Source organism: Schistocerca americana, chromosome X, assembly GCF_021461395.2.
Source record: "Schistocerca americana isolate TAMUIC-IGC-003095 chromosome X, iqSchAmer2.1, whole genome shotgun sequence".
NCBI classification, from domain to species: Eukaryota; Metazoa; Arthropoda; class Insecta; order Orthoptera; family Acrididae; genus Schistocerca; species Schistocerca americana.
The window spans coordinates 115,429,557-115,440,972 of NC_060130.1; positions in this window are offsets into that span (position 1 = coordinate 115,429,557).

An 11,416-nucleotide genomic window follows, 5' to 3' on the forward strand; every position below is an offset into this window, starting at 1 on the left:
GACCAAGCACTCAATGTCACCATTGATGTCAGGCCAATACACGTGCTGGCAAGCCAACGTCTGTATACGGGACATCCCGCAGTGTAGCGACCGTATGACATGGTTGTACAAATCAGGTGGGATGATCACCTGATGGGTGTCAGCCTCTGTGGCCAACAGAAGGACACCAACCACAACTGAGAGCCTGTGTGAGAGATGATGCCAGGGGCTGAATTCAGTTTTCAACTGGTGAGTCAAGTAGTTTGGCCAACCATGAGTCAAGTAGGAGAACCTGCCACAGAATGGGGTACCTGGTGTGTTGCAGACGCAACCTGTGCAGCTGTGACGGGAAATCTGTCCAGTGTATCTTGGCAGGTCGTATCAATTTGAAAGCAGAGGACTTTCTGCTGGTCGAATTTGGGATCAGGGCCCGAGGGGAGACGGGACAAGGCATCTGCATTGGAATGTTGAGAGGTGGGCTAATACAGATAAGGTTAAGTGCAATTGCGTAAGAGCAGCAACCAGCACTGGAGATGTTGAGCAGTTTGCTCTGGGAGGTGTGTGAACTTCATCCCAGACAGGTAGATGGGAAACTTTTGAATGGCAAACACAACCACCACAGCCTCTTTCTCAATCTGAGAATTATTCCTCTGTGCTGTGGATAGCATCTTGGATGCATACGCAATGGGCTGTTCTCAACTGTCCTCATTCCAGTGAGCCAGGACTGCCCCAATACCATAGGCCAAAAGCATCAGCCACCACAACAAAGGGGCGATCCGGAGAGAAGGGATTCAGGCAAGGGACAGACTTGAGCATAGTTTTCAAGTGTAGAAAAGCTTGATCATAGGCAGGAGTCTAGTTGAAAGCTTTGCTGAGGGGTTGTGCAACGTCAGCAGCCTGGAGAAAAAACTTAAAGTAGTAGCTACCTTTGCCCAAAAAGACCTGGAGGTCAGGTACATCCTTGGGGTGGGGAATGGAATTGATGGCCATGACGTTGCAATCCGATGGACAAATGCCATCTTTACTGAGCCTGTGCCCCAGGTATTCAACTTCCAGTTGAAAGAAACTACACTTTTCCAGCTGACAGCATAAGCCTGCGGCCTGCAGGGTGTGACATAAGGTACCAAAGATTTTTCAAATGCTTGTGGTGTGTACAGCTGATGATCAAGATAATTGACACAAGCCAGGATGGGCTGTGTGGGCAGCAACAGGTACCTCTGGAAAACGGCTGGCGCCGCAGAAATACCAAATGGAATTTATATAATACCAAAGGTATGTTGATGACAGTTATGTTCTGGGATTCTGCATCTGAGGGTAATTGGTGGCAAGCCTCCGCCAGGTTGGTCTTGGAGAAGTACTCACCATGCACAAGTCTGGTGAGAAGGTCTTCCTGCTGGGGAATTGGATAAGTTTCAACGAGTAACTGTGCATTGATTGTAGCTCTGAAATCCCCCCATAGGCAAAGGGAACCATTGGATTTCCTGATCACCACTAACAAGATGATGATGATGATGATGTTGTTTGGTTTGCGAGGCACTCAACTGCACGGTTATCGGCGCCCATACAAATTCCCAACCTTTTCTCAGTCCAACCTCGCCTCTTTCATGAATGATGATGAAATGGTGAGGACAACACAAACATCCAGTCATCCCGAGGCAATGAAAATCCCTGACCCCGCTGGAATCGAACCTGGGAACCCATGCTCGGGGAGCGAGAACACGACCGCGAGCTGTGGATGGCATGGGCTGAGCACAGATCGTTGAGGTCCTGGAATGGGACGGCAGTGGAAACGACCTTAACTTTGTCTGAAACTGAAAAGTCAAGCAGTGTGAAAGCATCGAGTCCAAAAACGTTTGAAGCCAAAGGATGGGCGACCACCAATATGGTCAGGAGCCGGGGAACATGTTTATAGGTGGCCAGGACCGAGAACTTCCCACAGAGGGGGATTGAACTATCACTGTATGCGACCAATTGCCGAGAGGTGGGAGACAGCTCTGGGAAACCCAGGCGTGTATACATTGCCAGATTGATCGAGGAAATGGTGGCCCCCGTATTGACCTGGAAATGAACGGCCATGTTAAATATGCAGAATGTCAATGGGACATCCAGTGGGACGACTGGTTGCAGCATGTCCACCATATCCTGATGCCCTGTGGGTGGGTATGAGAGCGGGCTGAGTGGGTGCAGACAGACAGATCAGAAATCGCAGTCTTTCTGACAGAGCATGCAAGTCTTCCAGTGATGAGGACAGTCTGCGCAAAAGAGGGCAGAAAAGCACTGCGAGCAAGACGGAAGGTCACCATGCAACCGCCGATGAGGGGTGACCAGTGGCTCCAAAGCCATAGAAACGTTGGACCAGGAGGAATCTCGACAACATTGCTCTCTGTGGACAGTACCACGTTGACTGAGCGAGGGAGGCACCCATGGGGAGGACTCTGCTGCTTCCATCTGTGGCCTCACCATGAGACACTCATTCGCCGGTTCTGCAATTTCAAAGGAGTGGGCTATGCGCAGAATATCTTCCAGCGAGGGGTTATCGAGTTTCATTGCAGCCGTGCAGACCTCTGGATCGGGTGCCAGTAGGACGACAATATCATGAATCAAGGAGTTTGCATACGATGCCTTGCAACACTGATTGGTGCAAGTGAAGTCGCATTTGCAACTGAGACTCTGCAAGTCTGTGACCCAAGAATAGTATGACTGACTGGTCTGTTTATGGTACTGGTGGAACTCAAGCCGAGATGCCACGACATGGTATCACTGGGGATAGTAGTTAATCAGCAGCTCACACCGTCTGACAATGGTGCCAACTTGCAGAGCAGAAGGAACGTGTTTAGTGACGTCCAGGACAAGAATAATGACGCCGTAGGGAGTCATCCATGACCTGAAACACAGTGAAATGTTTCAGATGATGTTTCCGAGTCTTTCTTAGCATTGTTAAAGGGCAGAAACAATGGCAGACATGTGTAAGTGGCAGAAACTGGGTTGGTTGGTTGGTTTGGGGAAGGAGACCAGACAGCGTGGTCATCGGTCTCATCGGAATAGGGAAGGATGGAGAAGGAAGTCGGCCGTGCCCTTTCAGAGGAACCATCCCGGCATTTGCCTGGAGTGATTTAGGGAAATCACCCAGAAACTGGGACCCCTGGGAGCTGGTGCAGTAGGGCATCTCATGCCATGACTTTGTCCATCAGCAACTGCAAGGATTGCTGTAAGACGTCTAACAGGAACAGCTGCTGCTGCTGCTGCTGCTGCTGCTGCTGCATGAGCTGTTGCTATTCCTCGAGGAGACAGACCAACTTAGCCTCCATGCTACCGAACCTTTTACCTCACCGCCAATGTTATAGCCATGAGCCACCGGCGAGTGGTGCATGGCAGCAAATGGAGACACAAAGCTGCCAGGCAGGCGAGCTGCTGGAGGTATCACTAACAACCAACAGTCAGGACAGATGAACAAGTAGGGGATGACAGACACTATGACTGACCAGGACACAACACGAGGCAAGCGAGCAAGAAATTACGTGATAAACATGGTGAGACAACAACAGTGCATGAACACTCCAAACAACAACAGTATGTATCTCAACATACAAAACTGGAATGCAGTACGGCCGAGATGCACACGCAAACTACGGCGAGTACCAGACTGCTGGGGTAGCACTGTGCGGTCGCATAAATACATGACCACAGGAAACGCAATTGGCCGTGGACTTCACGTGGTACGGAGAGTGGTGCACTCGCACGGTGAGGCTTGCGGTCCAGGCGCACACTGGAGTACAGAGAGCCCTAGAGGGTATCCAGGTCCATACCCTCTGGCGCACATTCAACTTCTGCACCTACCAACACCAGGCAATCGTAAATTTAACCATCTCAAAAATTTTGTCATCCTTGAACCTGTAATATGAAGCATGCCATTGGTATTTATCAAGAAATCTAGTAGTTCTCTTCAACAATGTGGTAATTTTAGGTCAACAGTAAAGACAAAATCTACAATAGGCTTATACCCAATCCTGAAGCAAGAAGAATTTCTGTTGAAACTTGCTTCAGGATGGCAGATGGTTTCTTACAATTGCCATTAAATTCAAAATGTCAAAACATAATAGTAATTACTATTCTCATTGGACTCTATAGATGTCTGTGGCTGCTATTTGGTGTAGAAAATGCACACAGAGTTTATAGAGCGCTACAAGTAACTATCACAGCTGTGTCACATACTTGTGGTTCTGTTTCTGGGGTAGCTGAGTTTTACATCTGCTCAACTGCAGCTTTGTCTCTGACCTGCTGTTGAGATTGATTTTCTGTCATACTAAATACCATCCACCTTTAATCAGCACATATTATAATAATTCCCTGGGCAGTTGCATGATGATGGGGAAGCAAGGAGATCAGCACTGTACATCTTACTAGTGAGTCCAGCTGCATATCAGCTTCAGGGATGGACAGAGATGATGTGTTAGTGTGTAATGGCACTGTCATAGCATGATTTAAAAAACTGTCAAAAAGTTTTCTTTCTTAATAATGCACAAAATAATTTAGGGATACAAAGATGGATTTGTTTGAATCTTTTGTGCAGCACATGAAGGAATAGTGGAGTAAACTTCAACCAAAACCAACATGGGACTTGCCATTGTGGAAATTCTAGGAGGCAGATTCAAAATGTGAGACTTCATTTATTGAGTTAAATGTCAAACTATTATAATTATAAATAGGTAAGGCTATAATGATCTGTTTTTGTAAAAAAGTAACTTACACATTTCTTCGTAGCAACCTAAACCACACAAGGACTTCATGTATTTAAGAGGAAGAGCACTGTGAAGGACTGTTAATTAGAACATTTACCAGTGAGTACAGAATGGTGGAACAGGTGGTAGAGAAGGCACCTTTATCAGAAGAAGAGAGAAGGTCACCAGAGTGAGTGGAACAGAACACAAAGCTACAGGATCCCTCATGGGGTGTTGACCTGTTGAAAGGTGAAGGTCAGACACACCACTGATGCGGCCACATGTGGACATTGACTCATTTGGCTGCCTTATCTGAGTTGCCAAATCAAATTATGAGTAATTCCAACAACTGGGGGTACAATAATTAGGTGGGTATTATTCTTAGAGATAAAGATGGCTACCTTTTGTTAGGCTACATAGAGGAAGGGTTTAGTATCGTAAGATACAAATGTCACCTAAGACAATAAGTCAGAGATCCTAGAAATGTCCGAATCAGCCACAGTCCTTCCTGTGTGCAGTGCTCACACCATATCAGCATTTCCTGGTAATTGCATTAAGTACCCAAGCACAGCAGCCTGACAGTAACTCTCCAGTCTTGTGTGAAGCTATATATCATGTACTATTCATTATTTTGGAACCAACCAACTGTACCTGACTGTCTTCCTCTGAACTTCCTCTCTGGATATATTACATTTGGGCAATGATGACACACGGTTCATAGTAGTTTCTGATCCAAATATTACTGCCTTTTGTCAATCAACATGTAGTTCTCATGACTGGCTTGGGTGGCAGCCACACCACTCTGAACTTTCCTGTTTATGGCCCTGTCACAAGTCCCACTAGTCCATCTGCTCGCAGCCATGATATTTCCAGAAAGGATAAAGAGGACCACCATCATCTGGGATAATTGCTCAATTAAATTCAAAGACTTTCTGGAAGGGTTTTACCCTGTTCACACTACTGCAACAACAGTTCAGAGTTCCATCTCAGCACCTACCAAAGTTAATTACATATTTATCTTTGAGGGATTAGCAGTGTGCATGCCAATTGCACATGAAATCCAGGCTGCCTATCAGCATGTGCCGCACTTGCACCATATTCCCCATCACTCACTGCAAGTCCGACGGGTTGTAGCACATATGAAGATAGAAGTTGCTGCAAGTGGACACACCCACAATGGAGCAAATAGTATCCTACTGTACCCCTTTATAAGTTAGCATGTGCAGAGATCTGGAAGAAGACACACTGAACCTTGGAGAGCTGCCATCATCAGCACCTACACCCCAATTATTAATTATTAGAAGTGACTACTGACAATCAGTGGCAGTATTCTGACACAAATCACTATAAATCCAACAATCTTGCCAGTTTCAGCAATAAATAAATCGTAAATAAGAGTGTGTGAATTTTACCCATGCAAGAGTCTCTCTTTTTAGCATAAATGTCTTCCTTGTATCTGCTGTCTGCAAATGCAGACACAACAATATTCAATCAAAATGCATGAAACATTAGATTACTCCACCACTGCTAACTCCACAAAATGTATACTGAATGCCAAGATCTGTTGCTTCTGATTGTCTAATAGCAACATATGCATCCATGGGATAAATCTTAGAAAAATACTGGCCACTAGTTAGTTTTTGCAGTAAGTCTTGACAGTGAGATTGGATAAAGATTAATTTCAGATTTTGTGTTAGTAGTTGTCTTACAATAACCACCAACGGTATGCTATCATTAGGTTTTTTTGAGTAAAACCACAAACGTTGCCCATTGATTTGCTGATATGGACTAATGACACCAAAATTATGAAGTCTCATAAACAGAACTGGCTGATCTTGACAGAAGCAAGGATTTTTTGTTTTGGTTTAGGGCACAAAAGCAACTAAGGTCATACATGCACGTCGTTTGGTAAAATGGCTCATAACTCGGATGGTAAATACAAACAAGAATGTAAGTGGTTAAAAAAAGGGCATTCCGTCAGGAAATGGCGGACCGTCAAAGGTTGAGTGCAATGAGCACAAAGTAGTGGGGGAGCACCACTTAACAACTGGTGACAGCTAAAAAGACAGAGCCCAATGCGCAACAGAGCTAAAATAATCTCCTCACGGCGAGAGGGTATCTGAGCCACTGGGAGAGGCTTAAAACCCAGAGTTTGTTCCCACGAAGGGAGGACCAGAGGTGATGCCAAAATGACACCACATGTTGACAGATGGCAACACAGAGATTATTGGAGGGAATGTAAGAACTAGCGGGCTGAGGTACAAGAACTGCAGCCTTGGCAGCAGTGTCAGCAGCTTCGTTTCCTGTCATACTGACATGACCAGGAACCCACGTAAACATCACAGTGGTTCCATCAATAGTGACAAGTGACAGCTTTCCTGGACCCATTGCATTAAGGAATGGATGGTGTACAACACACAGAGACTTTGAAGGGCATTGAGAGAGTCAGAGCAGATGAGAAGATGACACAATTGAAAAGCCAGTGTTTCCACATGTATGCCAGGCCTGATACAGGGTGTAGAGCCGTGCTGTAAATACTGAGCAATGTTCCGGAAGCTGATACTGAAAAACATCAGTGCCAATGATGAAGGCAAACCCGACACCCCAGTCAGTCCGAAAGCCATCAGTGTACACAAAAGTACTATTGCTAAGTTCTGTGCGAAGGTCACGAAACTGAAGGTGATAGAGTGAGGCTGGAGTAGTGTCCTTAGGACGCAGATGAAGGCCAAGGTGAACACAAGCTGTGCACGAAGCCAAGGTGGTGGAGGGTTCAAACCCACCAGGAAAGTGGCAGGTAGTGGAAGCTAAGCTGCCAGAGCAAGAGCTGAATGTGAGCTCCAGGAGATAACAGAGAAGAGGGGCATGCCCTATACTCGTGATCAAAGGAGTCATCAAAGAAGGAGGCATAGGATGGGTGGCCATGCATGGCAGACAAGCAGCATGCATAGGAGAAAGTCATGGTGGTAGGACAGTGGTAGTTCAGCAGCTTCTGCACACAGACTCTCAACCGGGCTAGTGTAAAAGGCACCAGTGGCCAAACAGATGCCACAATGGTGTATAGTATTAAGACAGTGTAAGAGGTACGGATGTGCAGATGCATAAACAAAACACCCATAGTCTAGTTTCGAATGGACAAGAAGCCAGTACAAACAGAGGGGGGTCATACGATCTGCTCCCCAGGAAATACCACTCGGGACGCAGAGAACATTAAGGAACTTCAATGAACAGAAGAGCAACACGTCCAAGATGTAAAGACAGTGGAAGAAACCAATTGCATCACCAGAAATTCATACAAACAGTTTCGTCAGTGGAAAAATGAAAGTCACTGTCGATGCTCCATGAGTAAAGACAATTGAGACATCACTGAAGATACTGTTCAATGAGACAAGTTCATGGAGAACTGCAATAGATGGCAAAATTGTCAACAAAAATGGAGCCAGAGATGCCTGGTGGGAGACAGGTCATTATAGAATTAATGGCGACAGCAAAGAGGATCACGTTCAGGATGGAACCCTGAAGTACACCATTTTCCTGGATAAAGGCGTCCAACAAGGCAGAACCCACACGTACATTGAAAACTTGGTCTTTCAAAAATTCCTGAAGTAAATGGGGCAGGCGGCCACAGAAGCCCCACGTGTAGACTGTACAGAGGATACCAGTCCTCCAGCAGGTGTTGTAGGCTTTCTCCAAATCAAAAAACATGGCCACAGTCTGGGATCTCTGCAGAAAACCATTCGTGACATGGGGATGGGCAACTGCAGAATGGTGAGCTCATAATCCACAAAGTGCAGTCGTTAGTTAATTGCGAGACTCAAGCAACCATACCAGCTGGGCATGAATTGTACGTTCCGTCACCTTGCAAACACCGCTGATGAGAGAAATGGGGCAGTAGCTAGAAGGAATGTGTTTGTCCTTACTGGGCTTAGGCAAGTGTATGACAGTGGTTTCATGCCAGTGTCTGGTAAACGTGCCCTCTGCTCAGATGTGGTTGTATGTATGAAGCAAAAAGTTCTTGCCTGCAAGAGAAAGGTGTTGCAACATCTGAATGTGGATATCATCTGGCCCTGGGCTGGAGGATTGGGATAAAGTGAGAGCATGCTCTAATGTCCTTGCAGTAAAGGGGGCATTGTAGCAATCACGATTCTAAAAAGAGAAGGGTATTGCCCGAGCCTCCTCCGCTCATTTACAATGGAGGAGTGATAGTGGCAGGAGCTTGAAATGTCTGCAAAATAGCAGCCCAAGGTGTTGGAGATAACAATAGGAACCACTATTGCATCGTCTTCTACTGTCAGGCCAGAAATTGGGAAATGGATCTTGGTCCCAGAGAGCCGTCGGATGTTGGCCCACATGACGGAAGATGGAGTGGAACTGTTAACAGAACTAGAGAATGAAATCCAGCTAGCATTTTGCTACACCAAAGAATGTGATGACACACTGCAGGCAACTGTTTATAATGAATGTAGTTTGCCATCATAGGATGATGATTAAAAAAGTGGAGAGCACATCTCAACTTGTGAATTGTGTCGCAACACGCCTCAGTCCACCAAGGGACTGGGACACACCGTGGTAAAGAGGAAGTGCGAGGAATGGCATGTTCCTCGGCAATATGGGTAATGTTTGTAAGATATTTGATTTGGTCATCACACCTGGGGAAACATTGTTCATCGAAGGTTGCCAGGGAGTAGTAAAGCCTCCAGTCAGCCTTTGTAAGCTGCCATCTGGGTTTACATGTAGGTGGGGTAGGAGTCAGCAGATAATAAACGGGAAATTGTTGCTCGAGTATATGTCAGAGACAATAGACCACTTGAGATGATGGGCAAGCTGGGCAGTGCAGAAGGATAGGTCCAAATGGGAATACGTGTGCATGGAGTCTGAAAGGAGCATGGGTGCTCCTGTGTTACGGCAGAGAAGGTTAAGTTAATTGAGAAGTTCAGCCAAGAGGGTACCTCTCAGATAGGTTTTGGGAGAGCTCATTAAAGTCACCAAGAAGCAGAAATGGGGAGGTAGCTGCCCAATAATCTGGAGGAAGTCTGCCCTAGTGACATCGAATGATGGAGGGAAGTAAACGGTACAAAGGGAAAAGGTCAAGTGAGGAAGGAAAAAGCAAACTGTAACAGCTTGAAGGTGGGTAGTCAGGGAGATGGGCTGACCATGAACGTCATCCCATATGAGCAGCATGACTCTCCCATGAGATGCAGTGCTGTCCTCAGGGGGGGGGGGGGGGGGGGGAGGTTGAAATGGACCGGGACGAATTGCGAGAGCTCAAAGCAGTTGTGAGGACACAATTTTGTTTCCTGAAGTCAGCGAACACTGTGATTCTAAGAGCAGTCATAAATTCTCTTTGTTTGATTGAAGGCCATGATCATTGAAGGAGGGTCATAACAAGGAAAGGGGATGAGGGAAAAATGAAGTGGTGTCACCTCAGCGGCTGCCAAGTGCCAGCCTTCAAAGACTCACTGCTACAGAGTGCAGAGGCAAGAGCATCTTTCTCCATGAGACCTACAGGGGTGTCGGCATCTTCCTCTGTCAACTTGCAGAGTCCAGGTCAGAAAAATGGTTGGCAGTGAGCACCGGTGACATGGAGGTCGGCTGGGTGAGGGTAATGTGTGGCTACACCATCAAAGAGAATCTTCAAGTCGGTGAAGGAGAAGACCACTTGCCTTTGTCTGACTTCTTGAAGCCTTTCTGGTTGGCAGAGGAAGACTCAGATGTCTGTTGGCTGGAGGGAAATAGGAAGTCTTCCCAGTAGTATTCCTTCTGTCCTTTCTGGCCTGCCAGTTGTATAGCAGGTGACTTCGCCTCGGGAGGCGAATGTTTGGTGGCTTGTTGCACAGCAGGGTGAGGAGATGGTGATGCTACCAAAACACTGAGCAATTTCACAACCTCAGTGCTGAATTTGAGGTTGCATGTCTGTGTGGCCATGTCCTTCATGTAGCAATATGTAGGAAGTACAGTACAGTACAGTACAGTACAGTACAGTAAGTGCCAGATGGTACAACACAGGGTTTGCGACTAGCCAATAACCTGCAAGCAACAGGGTAAGGTACTTTCTCCTTTACCTTGATTTCCTGGGCAGCACACTCATCAAGATACATGGTACAATCTTGAGAGGATGCGGCCTGGTTGCCCCTGCAGATGATACAGCCAGGACGAGGAGGTGGACAACCACCCTTGTGCGCATCCCTACCCCAGTTTACATATTTGGGTGGGTGTTGAGTGTGGTTGAAATGATGACACTGGTAGCAGAGCATCAGGTTTGGAATGTATGGTTGGACTGTGATAACTTCATAGCCTGCTTTGATCTTGGACGGAAGCACCACTGTATCGAAGGTGAGAAAAAGAGTGCTTGTGGGCACTAAGGATGCATCTACCTTTTTCATCACCCAATGGATGGCAATGACACCTTTATCAGAGAGGTACATTTGGATTTTTGCTTTGGTCAGACCATTGAGCAGTGTGGTGTAAATAACACCATGGGAAGAATTCAGAGTTTTATGGGCCTCGGCATGAACAGGATAGCCGTGGAGAAGTGAAACGGCAATCAGTTGTTTTGCTTGAGAATCAGTAGTCTCCAAAAGCAAAGTGCCATTGTGTAAACGAGAGAAGGATTTCACAAGGCTGGTAACTCCATCAACGCCTTTCTGAATAAGAAATGGATTTAACTCTGTAAAGGATTGACCGTCTTCAGTATGTGAAACCAAAAGGAACCATGGTGCAGT